This window comes from Dermacentor silvarum, chromosome 4 (genome assembly GCF_013339745.2).
Source record: "Dermacentor silvarum isolate Dsil-2018 chromosome 4, BIME_Dsil_1.4, whole genome shotgun sequence".
In the NCBI taxonomy this organism is placed as follows: domain Eukaryota; kingdom Metazoa; phylum Arthropoda; class Arachnida; order Ixodida; family Ixodidae; genus Dermacentor; species Dermacentor silvarum.
This window is the reverse complement of record NC_051157.2, coordinates 30,075,911-30,088,961: the sequence shown is the minus strand read 5'-3', so window position 1 is coordinate 30,088,961 and position 13,051 is coordinate 30,075,911. Positions and strand designations below refer to the sequence as shown.

The 13,051-nt window shown below is 46.2% G+C and overlaps 1 protein-coding gene across 2 annotated transcripts in view; it reads left to right on the top strand.

The window, feature by feature from the left end:
* LOC119449696 (sodium-dependent dopamine transporter) overlaps positions 1–13,051 on the top strand; it is a 145,400-nt gene continuing 132,349 nt past the window's right edge. Inside the window, exon 1 of one of the 2 annotated variants that reach the window (XM_049665381.1) lies at positions 1–185. The gene's annotated coding sequence lies outside the window, so the exon portion shown is untranslated. The remainder of the gene's footprint in view (positions 186–13,051) is intronic. The other variant, XM_049665385.1, reaches the window with a different exon arrangement.

The following is a 13,051-nucleotide window of genomic DNA, read 5'->3' as shown; positions in this document are numbered from 1 at the left end:
CGCCAGTTCGGAGCGCTCCTCGTGCCCAACCGGCTGCTGGCCACCGTGCCGCATCGCTCTCTGCCGCCACCGCTGCTCGCGCCGCAGAGCGCGCGCCGCCCTGGTGAAAGTGTACTTTCCATGCGAACGGATACGCACGAGGAATGAACATCGGCCACCGCTGCTGTTGTCGCTGCTGCAAATGAGTGAGTAAACTTCTGCACTCCGTCGGGTCGCAGTGCGATTGCTTGTCGCGAGTGCTGATCGCTATCTCTGCCACCAAAGTGCGGATGGTGTAGGGCGTCTCGGTTATGCAGCCAGTTTGCTCGGTCTGACAGAAGTTTCCAGAGCAGCCGGCACGTGGGAGCGGAGCAAGCGCTCTGCCGGGATTGTCACTTATCGCGCCTCACCCGTTTCCCAGTCGGGTTCTCGGTTTGACAGCTTGGTTGAGCGATGTCGACGCTTCGCGTCTTCTAAGTCTCATTACCCTTACGCGTGTCAGAATCGCCGAGAGTTCAGTTTTTTTCAGCTGGACAGAAATTTCAGCCGTTTGGATGAAACGTGCGCTGGCAGCCGGTAGTAGCTGGCCAGGAATGAATACTCTCTGATGTGTGTGTGTTTTTTAGCAGGAAATTTGATAAACTTCCTTCCAACGATACTGTAGCGTGGTAACGCCGTTTCAAGGGAGGGCGGTTGTCAGTCGGTGTCAGCGTCTCCGCAGACGTCACCGGGACGAGTGTATGATTAGTCAGAAACCTGTTGGGCTTCCCCGCGTTGCGCGACGTGTAATCGTTGCCTGCTTTGGCGACAACGTCACAGGAACGACGCATACGCTCCGAACCTCTACGATGTGACGGAAGCACCCGACATTCGATGCTAACACGTCGCGCGCGGTACAGCCGGGCTGTCTCGGTATTCACACAGATGGCGATTCATGTTTCAGCTTGGGTTCGAATGCCGTTCGGCGACTCCAGTTACGTCGGGTTGGCGCCGAGCGCTTTGCGTCGGATGTGTTGCTGTTGCTTCACAAAAGCACGTTTAGTGTTTACAATACTCCGGTAGTGCGTCAAGCGAAACCGACGTGAAGGATTCGGGTAAATTGGACACCCTTTGCGACTGATATTTTGAGTGACATGTAGATCGAGACGGGTTGTACTCTCTTAGACAACTCCACAGCTGTGAAAACAGTGGAGAAGGGTTGAGTATCGACTTCTGAACTGACGGATGCATGCTATGCGAAACGGATAGTGGCTGTACAGAAGTTCGGCATAGACCGTCTGTCACTCCTCAAGCAATAGAGCACCAAAACCGACCCCCTATATTTTACAGCTGGTTTCACGACATGTTCACTTGACCGGTCCGATTTAAAACCTGGAGATTTTAGCCTTGTCTTTTCTTGCCTTCAGGTGTTTCAGTAATGCTGGCGACAATTTAACCTAATACCTCTCTAAGCGGCTCACTACACCCAAGACCACTTGACCTAGGTATGCAGGTAAATGTTTAGAGAGAGAAACATGCTTTAATGATATGCGGGAAATGTTAGCTGCTGTCACGCTGTCACGTGCTTTAGAAAAACACGTGACTGGGTCGAGCTGCAGAAGCAGTATAGTGAGAAACGGAAAGGCAAATAAAAGACGGGGGAGGGGGGTCAGCTGTTTTCCAGTGACGTAATGAAGAGACTACGAGAAAGGAAAATTTTGAGAACCTGGAAAGAATTATAATGCACAAGTCGGGTGGACTTTTCCGTCCAGATTATCTCCGATGAGATCGGCGCACAAAAGAAAATCTCGCGCGGTTTCCTGTAGGGTGCGTCAAGCGGATTATTTCGTCATTTCGCGCCGACCCTCGGGGGGCAGATGTTGTCTTGCACTGCAAGTAGCATATGCGAGTTATAAGGCGGCTGAGAGGGCACGACGTCTTTTGTTTACAACAGTTCTCGGAGCGGAGCTATGCGTGTTTATTAAATTGCGCCAAAGCATGCATCGACGTATACGCGTCACAAAGAGCGTGGAGTAGATTATGAGTCATTCACCGCCATTCGCCAAAGGGCATAATTCAATAAAAGCATGCGTTTGGATTCACTTGAAGACATTGTTACCGAAGGATACATTGCCAGTAAATAAAACAGACGCAAGAAAAAAATAATAAATCCACACAGACGCACAGAGAGATATCGACATATTCAAGAAGGTACTTCGTGCTGTCCTCTTGCATTCGTTTATAGCAGTTTGCGTTAAACGAGCGTGTATTAGACCACCGCACTCAATGCATTGAGTTTATTTGATGTAGTATTTTTTAAATTTCTTAGTAAATATTGCTTACGGCGACTATTTCAATCAAAGAAATTTGAAAAAGTAAGAGAGGCAGGTCTGCAAGTACTTAGTGAGCTGAGCAGATGGTTAAATTTACACATGGGCTGTCGGTCTGAAAAACTGTATACATCTGGATATCATGACAGGCTGTCTGCGTCACTCCATGCGGGCTTCAAAAGGAGCAATTCTCCGTTGAACTAATCAAGGTAATTAACAAGCAGACTTAACAAGCAAACAAGCAGACGAATGTTACATTGTTTTTGCGGTGTATCAATTCGATAATTGACATTTGGCGCGATGTCGTTGTCACGTGTTATTGGGAGCAGAAGGCAAAGCAAATAATCTCTAAAATAGGCGCTTTTAAATAATATGGTAATTCAAATGGTGAAGTTTTTGAATCTATCAGAATGCGTGCCGACTCGAATAATAAACGTTTTTACTGCTTCTGAAAGAAACTAAAACGAGAAAGACATGAAGGAATGTCGCACAAAACAGTCTCGTTAATTTCGTTCAGCGTATACGTTACGAACTACGAAAATTCGTTCAACTGAGCAGTTTGCAGATGAGAAAGCGTGAAAGGTCGTCGCAACTTCCTTTGTGCTATCAACAAGTGCACGAAGCCGCCTGTTCAGCCTATTCTTGGGTTTTTATTCCGTTACAAGTTGGTTCCAATTAATAGTTGTGATGGCTCGTATATTCCAATGATAATCGAATACTCGAAGAAATAGAATATCAAATTCTCCAGTCGGGTGCTTCGATCCGATAAAACAATATTGGTTTCCTAATCGAAACTTTGAACGCACGCACACACCCAGTGTGCAGCCATCTTGACACAGTTCACAAATATTATGTTGTTGTTCTGTATAATCCTCTGAGCCGCTGTGTGCACAATTGTGCTTGCCAAAGCCAATCAAAAGCAAAAAAACGCTCATAAAAATAATAGTATTTAAAATGTGCCGCACACATCTTGAAACACTTCTGATTGGACCTGTGCTGCAAGTTTGAGAAATATGTGTAAATTGTTTAATAAAACGAGTTGGAAAGTAGCGAGCTAGGTGTTTGCTTTCAGTGTCAATATATGCCATCATGTAGCGGGTTCGCTTCTTGCATTGTTTTTTCACAACATTTTGCACCAGGAATATTTTTGAAGTGGCTGGATAGATGCTTTTCAAGTATGCTATGCCTTGAAATAGTTGATGTTCTCATATCTGACGTATCCGTAATCCGTTGCGCAGTTGTAAGCTTTCAATGATTGGGAAGATGCAAGAAATGTGGTGCAACTAAATTTTTCAAAGGACAGAAGTATTGGCGGCCGAAGAGGTTCGAACCGGCGAATAATGACCGTTGTACTGTGGCTATAAGAGCGCGGAATTTAAGTGCGAGAGCCAATCACTGTGGGCTCAGCGGATCGCTTTGTTTCGCGTTGAATGGAAGAAACGCGTACCTGAAGTGCTAAGAATGCGCCTGTGCTAGGAAACGCCGAGCGATTGGGTTACGCCGCACTGTGGCAGCGCCTGCGCGATCCTCTCACCGCACACGGCAGGCCGTGACTCGCTCGCTGGACGGCTTTGTAAGAACGCGAAGGCTGAAAAGAAGCTTCCTCGTGGACAGCAAGCTTGGATCGACCTCTTCGTGGGCATTCATTCTACGTCGTGTAAATACAAATCGGCGACGTTGACGATGACGTCGTCGTGAATCACTCGACACTGGGGAGTTCGACGTCGACCTGCCTCGTCAGCACCGCGTGAGTCAAGACCAACGTTGGTCAAAACTGACGTTCGAGATGCCGGCGCCTGCTTCTTTAACCCTTTTTGGTGCGAAATCAGTTTTTGAAGTCACAAATGCATATTTGGTGTAACTGAATGAAAAAATAACGAGAGAAATAAGGAATCAAAGTTTCAAAGCAGTTTCTTAGTGATATGCGAGCGCCGTCTGTCACGAAATAGTATAGAGCCTAAAACTTCTAAATTTTAATAACCAGTGTGTTAAAAATGGGCGAAAAAATAGACAGAGAGAGAGGGAGAGAGAGATAAACGGGATGGCAAAGGCAGGGAGCTGAACTACTTTGTGAATCTAGCTTTCTTGCAAGTTTTTGTTTTCTACTGATTGTTGTACTTTTTTTGTAGAGCGCTCAGTGCTTTTCAAGCGCCCATAGTATATTTACAATCACGTTCCTTTCTCTTATATTCTTATTCTTGTTCGTTTCCCGCGACCTTCCTACCGCTTTCTTCTCGAGGCAAGCGGGCACTGTGCCCTTTAACAGAGGCCGCTGCCAATCTCTATGGCTATCCGAAGCAATTTCAGACCATAAGATTTATGGCCGCTGAGCGCACAACGGAGACGGAAAGGGGGAGGAGACAAGGTGAGCGCTAACCTACGGCCATCTTATTCTATTATCTATGGCTACCTTATTGGTATTTTATAGGGTTGTTCGAATAGTGAAACTTTCGACTCGAATCGAATAGGAATATTATAGAATAACAGTCCCTGAATATCGAATGTTTTTCTTTTCTTTCTTTCTTTCCTAAACAGCGTGAAATATCAAGTTTGCGCGGACTCCGTCTGGTAAAAAAAAAGAAAAAAAAAGAAATGACGCTTATAGAAATGCGTGTATGTAGTATTGTACGTATATTTCAGCCTCCGGACAACCAAGGAGTTTGCATACGAGAAACAACTGCTATGCAGCTACCTAGTGCGCGATGACCATTTCAGTAATGGAAAGATGGAACTGGCACACCCGACTTCCCGTATACAGTGTTGTGTTCGTTGAAAAAGAGATGTGTACTACAGCATCGCAAAATGTTTTAAAGAAAAGCAAACACAAATTGAGGCGACCGCTTCGTAAATAGGCTGACTAAAAGCGATCCGTTCGTGTAGAATGATTGGAAATTACAGAGCGTAATTTATCTTCCCCGCACGTTCGCCCTAGAACTGGTGTCTCTGCGCAGCTACCGAAGCTCTCGTGCAACGAAATTATTCAAACAGTCCTCTCTTCTACCGCTTATCTCATCCTCGAGATTTCAATAAGCGTTGTTATTCAATATATTCGAAAGAAACAAGTATTCATTTATTTGGAATAGTGAATTCTCGAATCAAATAGCAGATATTATTTAACTTTGAATGTTCGCACAGCACCGTAATCCATTTGAAACGACAGTAGTGATAATAATAATATCCTGGCCCTAATAAACTATTTGAGGCACAATGTCGAGGGCCACATTTTTGTCCACATTTGACCACATTGCTGGTTGATGTCACCCACTGTCATGCATGTTATATAACTCTTCTTTTTATGGAGATGGACTGTAGTGATATAAAACGAGCAGTGCAAAGTGAAAAAAAAAAGCGTTTGGAAAGAAAGTTTGATGAGACAACACGCTTTTGTAAGAAATGCAATGGCTCACAGACACCTTTACCGGAACAGAAGTCACGCCGCCTGATTGGTGGCCTGTCAATGCTAAGTTAGTCTATTACGGTGTCAACGTGCAACATTCCGGACCAGTTTGATTGATTGATTGATTGATTGATTGATTGATTGATTGATTGATTGATTGACTGACTGACTGACTGACTGATTTGGTTTGACGCACCCCATCGCGACTCAGGGAATCGGATCCCTCTCTTAGTGGAGGGATCCGGATTAATGTTGACCACCTTAGGTTTAGGTGCACGTTCTTTATCGTGCACCTGAACCTAAGTAAACTAGCTTTTTTCCTTAGCTCTCAAACGTTGCCCGCAGAGCGAGGCAGTGTCGTCTCCCGCGTGAAGTCCATTCTTATTTGTATGCGGCTTTGCATCCAGGCTGAAGATCCGCACCTCCGTAAACATTTAAACACAGCCTGCGCAAGCTGCTCAAATACGAGTGGAGCGCGTGCGTTGACGGACAGTTCACGGGCCCCTGGCGGCTCGTTCGCTTGGCACACAACACGCGCAATCATACGGGACAACCGACGTTGAGGGAAGCTCGATGCAGCATTGCGACAAGGGGGCGGAGGCAGGCGGGGTAAGTAGGGGGGCCTCTCGTCTCCAGCATCGGCAACAGCGCCGGCTGGGGTCACGTCCGCTTACTGGATGACTGAGTTGGCGCCGACGTCGCCGTCGCGGTTTCGAGTTTCCCATATGGCGTGCGCTTCGTGCAGCGGGGCGGTGGGAGATTGCTCGGCGCCGTCGCAGAGGCGCTGACCTTCCGCGTAACGAAGTGCGGCTGCTCTCTCGTCTCGCCAACCGATCGCCGGGTACAATGACAGCTAGGCGAGGCGCCGTGTGTACGCGCCTCGGTAACCATGGCGGGCTGCGGTGTACCAGACACCCTCAGAAATCGGTGAAACTGTCCTGCCGCTGAAGCTATCGTTCCTCTGCCATGAGAAAAAGCACGGTGTTACTGAGCAGCGCAAGCCACGCTGCGGTGTGAATGCCGTTGCAGGTGCTTTGGCGGCGGGATGGCCATGGTGGGCAAATAATGGCCCTGGCGTCTCCAGATCACCCTTCTTTCCATTTATCTTGCTGAATCACAGAAGGAGCAGTCGCTTGCATACTACTGAGCGCCTTGTCGAAGTTTCAATAAAGGAAGTGTGCGTGTGTGTGAGGCGGGGGGGGGGGGGGGGGTGATTTCACATGACCGCCCCATCTTCTTTTTTATACAATTTCAGATTAATACAACACGTACTAACGTACAACTTCATCTACGGCTCGACGTGCTAGGCTGGGTTCGGTTCTTGCTACCGGGGAACATGACTTTTCTGAAGTCCTATATTCAAAAGCACAGTACCAGCACATAGAGGTTGGGGTATACTAGTGCCTAGGTGCACACCCCTAAGCATTCTTTAGTTAATCAGCACATGCTGATTAACCAAAAAATGCTTAGGGGGTGTGGCTTATGTTATGTTACGTTTTATGTTAAGGATGTGGTTTCAACGGTGAATGGACCTTTCACGCGTGTCTGTACAGCAGAAATCCGGGTAGTCCGCATTACTGATCACTTTCTTCAAAGAACTATATGAAACGCAACGGTAAATTTTCTTTCTTTAACAGTTAAGTGCTACCTCTGGGTTTTGCTCGCACTGCGCACACGTTGTAACCCGTATTCGCTGAGGTTGAGGCAGGCATTCAGCTTGAAAGACTTCTCAGAGTGGCGGCGGTCCTCGTAGGAACGGCAACAGCGGAACGACCGAGTCGCTTCCGGGATGCGCACACCTATTGCGAACTGGAACTTCCTGGCAGGCGTCGATAATACGCGGCGTTCGAACACGCCCCCGGTAGTAAAATGCCGCCCAACCTCGGGCACATTTCACCCGCTGGCACTGGATTGCCGTCGCGTAGTTACTTGCCTGTATCTGAGTGGCCCGATTCGATGGCCGCGAACATCGGCTGCTTTGCATGCTGACCGCGTCGCGTGTATGCGTGCGGTCTGTGTGTTGGCCGCGGGCGTTCGGTATCTCCGACTTTCTCGTGTTACGTGCGCAATTTTACAATTGCAGCTGGCTGTCGGATTGGTGAGCAGTGGAAGACCGGCCCGGAAAAAAAAATAATAATAAAAAAAAAAACTGGACGTGCGAGTTGCTGCTTGTGTTAAAGGGACATTTGAGAGAAAATCATTTCACCTGTATTGGTCAATTACCCCCTCCACAATGCCAAAAACGCCATTCTTACCGCGAGAGGAGGAGCGGTCAGCCAGAAAAGGCGCACGAAGACAAGACTGGTCGCGACGCTGCCTTGAAGGTTCGCGCACCAGTTCGACGTGATGTCATGAATTTCAGAGGCGTCTGCTAAAGCTAATTATTATTTATTACTATTTAATAATTACTATTACTATAGCTATATAATAGCTAATTCTTTGTTGGAGAAAAATGGCCTAAACTGTGTTCTAAAGAAACAAAATTTCGAACATGGTAAGTTTCGGGAACTTTCGCTGAGCTATAACGCGGCCCAAATGCGAAGAAGTACTTTGAAACCGGTGACGTCACACTGACATAGCGGTGCTAGGGTTTGGTGGCGACATCAAAAAGGCTGCACTTTGACCTTCATTTTTTTTCTAATAGTCAACTTGTTATCGCGAAATTGACTAAAATAGAGTACTGAACGAATCTTGTGTCAGTCTAAGCTGATTTAGTGTTTCTCTTGAGTGTCCATTTAGCATGTTCTGATGGCCTATCGCCGTGGACGACTGTCTTCATCGAGCTGGTAGAAAGGTGGCATCTCGCTCGAAATTAAAACCGTTGGTGTTAAGTATAGAAGGAAACGGAGTCTAAATAAAAGAAAGGAAATTGGGATATATTTTGCTTAGGCCCCGAAGAAGTGATGTTATCGCGACGATGCGTCGGCGCGCGATGCGCTCAAAGTGTCGCAATGAATGCACCAACCTGGCAAGATTCTTCAGGATACAGATGCTGTTAGCAGAATGTCAAGTAATCCGTATCTTAGGCGTGCATCCTATGCTGCGTAGGCTCCGCGCTAAAGTGAAGGACGCGCCCTACGTTTGCTGCATGTTTGTTTAGGTATTTCGGTCTCGGGATACCTATTACGCAGTTGAAGCATTCTGAAAGCTTCCGTGAACAGGGCTGTATTTTTGTGACAGTTCGTTCTCTCGATTCTAGGTATTATGTTTTTATAAGCAGCAGCGACGAGTGGCAGGTTTTGACAATAACTGGGATGTAATGCAATGCGAACAAATGACAGGTAGCTATTCGATATATTGATTGATGATTGATTGATTGATTGATTGATTGCGTTTAACGTTGCAAGCAACGCAGGAGCTATGACACGATACCCTAGCATGCTCTTGAACTGTCGCGATCACATTCGAGGCAACTAAAACGCGTGACCATACACCTCTACTACATAACCAACTCTGTTACTATCGCCGTCTCCATTTATTGTTCAGTTTTTGCTAACTTGGGTTCTCCCAACCAGCAGTTTATTAAGGGTGGGCTAATAGTAATTTTTGAGGTCGAATAAAGCGCGAGTTGAATAGTGCCAGCAGCGAAACCAATGAAATATCGAATTCTTTTGAAGTAGTTTTGGAATACTGAACAGACGTTTTCACATTAATATAAATGTATGATTACATTCTAATATTCATAACGTTAGTAAGTTACTGTCTATACATTGAACGTTGTGAAGCGTTGTTTATTAAAGGTAGAAATGGAGCGTTAGGAATAAATAAGCTGCTTGGTCGCATACTCGGGGACTCTTCGGAGAGCGCGAATAATCACTGTAAGCAGGTAAAGCATGGCCCCCAGCGATGTATCCTGCTCTACTACATAAGTTCTCATGTTTTATGCCTTTACTATACCCACGGGAATGACATTTATCACACTTTTGCTCCAATTTTATGCTTAATCGTGCACAATTGACGCTTTGACATATTCGAAAACTATTCGAAAAAAAAATATTTGTATGTACGAATTGTGACTATTCGAAAATCGAATCGAATAGTGACTACTGGAAGATCGAATCGTTATTCGAAAATTTCGAACATTTGCACGCCCCTACAAATCTATTGTGGTGTTTGTGGTATCATCTCACCTACTTGCCTGCGTGACCTCACCTTAGCCTCCAGGATATACGAATATACAGCACTTGCCCAGAGGCGCTGAAGCTGGGGTTCATGGAGCTAAGGAAGAGGTCCAGAAAGTTTGCAACCAACTACAAAGTAATTGAAAGTGTAAATAGACAACCAGGAGTCACGCAAAAGAAAGTGATAGAGAGACAGGTAATTGGATGCAAAGAATGGATGCAAAGAGTAGAAGCAAGAAACACCATGGAGATTTCCAAGAATGAGAATACAGAAATTGGAAGGGAAACACTGTACCATAATGCGAAGGGAAATACTTTGCTATTTGAGGCTCCAACTAGTTGCCTAAGGACAAAAACATACCAGAGAAAATATTCGCAACAAGATGATGCCATATGTATGCTGCAGCAAAAATTCGAAGACCATTCAGCACATCCTAATAGAGTGCGAAGGGATTCACCCAGTGAGACCCGGAAGTAACGTACACCTTCCAGAAGCGCTTTGATTTAAAGTGGACGAAAGCATCAACCATTCAGCAGTCGAGATAAGCAAACGTTGTTTGGAGTATTGGGGGGGGGGGGGGGGTTGCAGGGAAGAGATTGATACAACCGGATCCGTTACAGGCATAGGCAGCGGTACAAGGTAGATATAGAAGTTTTGAGGAAGAAAAAAAATAAGTTAGAGAGATGTATACAAACATGCTGGACAAGAAAGCATGTATAACATACCTCAGAAACTCAATCAGGCTAAGTGGCTATTGGTCGCCGCCCCGTCTCAAAGGGGATGCCAATAAATCATCATCATCGTCATCACCATCATCATCATTTAGACAGTGTCGCATTATTAGCGGTTGATCATTTCTAGTGGGGTGATATTGTGGTGCTTTCAGCGCTTGTCACCGCGGTTTGTAGAGTGGCCCTAAAATTGTGTGGCGGAAGCGAAGGAACAGAATCAAAACGCACCGGAGGTTTTCCGTACTCCATAGCAACACCAGCTTTAAACGTCTGGGTACGTGGTTCTGATTGGGCGGACCATTCGGACCATGAATTTTGGCGAGTGTATGGAGGCATTGTGTTCAGTACGCTGGAGGTAACGCACTGGCACCAGCTTGCAGTGCAGTACCAACATCCTAAATTGAGTACCCCCTGCAGTGGCACTACATGGTATTATTTGTTTACTCATTTGTGTATTTATTAAAATAATTTATTTAATTTTAACCTGCCCCTAGATGCCCTCTTAGAAGGATGTTACATAGAGAGATAACAGGGAGATACATAGGGAGGATAACAATACACTTATAACAACAAATAGTAGAAAAACACAGCAAAAGCATGCACAGTCACATTTAGATATTTCTATCCGTGCGATACCGCTATTCTCTGCTGAGCAAGTACCCGCGCGGTAGCCCAGTGGCAATGGCGTTGCACAGCTGAGCACGAGATCTAGGGTTCGATCCCGGCGGCGGCGGCCTTATTTTAATGGGAGCGGTATGCAAAAACGATCGTGTACCGTTGATTGAATGCACGTTGAAGAATCGCAGGCGGTTACAAATTCAGATAATCTGGAGTCCACCACTACGGTGCGCCTCATAATCAGAGCGTGGTTCTGGCACGTAAAAACCCATGATTTAAATTATTAGTGTAAATATTCTGACGAACTGCCTTCCGTCGTGGCTCAGTCTATGGCTGTGGCGTTGTTCTGCTGAACAAACCCCCTATAGGAAAGGGAAGAAAAAAACGGAGCAAACGATCGTGTACTTAGATGCAGGTGAACTTTAAATAACCATATAGGTTGTCTAAATTAACCCGGAGCCATCCACCATGACGTCCCTCATAACCAACGGTGCAGTTACGGTACGTTAAACCGTACAATTTAATCTAATGAATACTAAGATGCACCGGGACTCCGGGCGCGTGGACGCTGTCATAAAACGAAACGCTATAGTGCATAGCAAAATACTTCCTTCCGGCGTCACAAAACAGAGAAATGAGTTTCGCACGCGAGAAATTTTAAGTACCTGAATCTCACACTTGCCACACGACATGCTTTCTTATACAACTGCGTCGCGCTTTCAAGCACGACACACACGTCACCTGCTGGCCAGCCGCAAATGAAGCGTTACACAAGGTGCGCCATCAAAAGAGCATTACTTCGCTAATCTCGCGTTGACACACGCTTCGCGTGCGAATGGCTAGCCGCCGCGAAAGGTTAATCTTGGTGAGGGTTTCTAGGAGTTTTGTACTCTCCACCGTCTGCAAAGCATCATTAAGCGCTGGTGCCTCAGAGGTAAAAGTTAGCGGGGGCTGTCTCGCTGCCCATAATGGAAGCCGCTGTTGTTGACTTAGCGAGAACGCAGTCGTTTGACCAGCGGAAAGGGGTCGCACACCTTTCCACACCTTGCACTCAGGCGGCGACGTTGCAAAATGCCAAGCGAATTCGCAACGCACATCCTCCATCGAAATATCCGATGCTTGCATGTTTACCTTTTTTTTGTGCTTGTGTTTTGACGCCTAATTCATAGGAGGCTCGCGGGTGGTACCGCGTACCGCGCTCAGATGAGGTAGCCTCTCGACACGGAATTTTCACGTTCGAATATGCTTTGCAAATCGAGAGATGCACATGGGGGGGGGGGGGGGGGGAAGGGTGGGGGGGCGGGCTGTCACCCGCCACTTCCTTACACGGCTCCTCCCTCCACACCTGTTTCAGTCACCGTTTGCTCATGTAAAACTTCAGAGCAAGACATGCTGCTCTCCCGCGCAGTTCGCATGAGGCGTAAAGCTGATCCATTATGCATTTTTAACGATAGTGCATTAGAAAAAAAAAAACAAGACACGTACAGAGACGAAGAAGGCCATAGGAGAAGCGCTGAGAAGGAACTGAGCTTTATTTATACACAACATGGTAGTAAATGCGCACACGATTTCAAGGCACGATCATATACATGTGCAGAAGCCCTAATAGCACGTGTCACCACGAAGTACCTCCTCCCCACAACGAGCTATCCAGTTTTGCCAGTTGTTTTTGCGAAAGCTGTATGCATTAGCAAGGCTTCGATATCGCTCTCGCAAAAAGGACTCTCTTGCTTAAAGAATCGAGAAAAAAATTGAGAAGCCGAATGAGGCTAAAGATTGCCACACGAGAGGGATATATATTATATATATATATATATATATATATATATATATATAGTAAAGAGCAGGCAGGTTAACCACGACTTAGACAGGCTGGCTACCCTGCACTGGGAAAA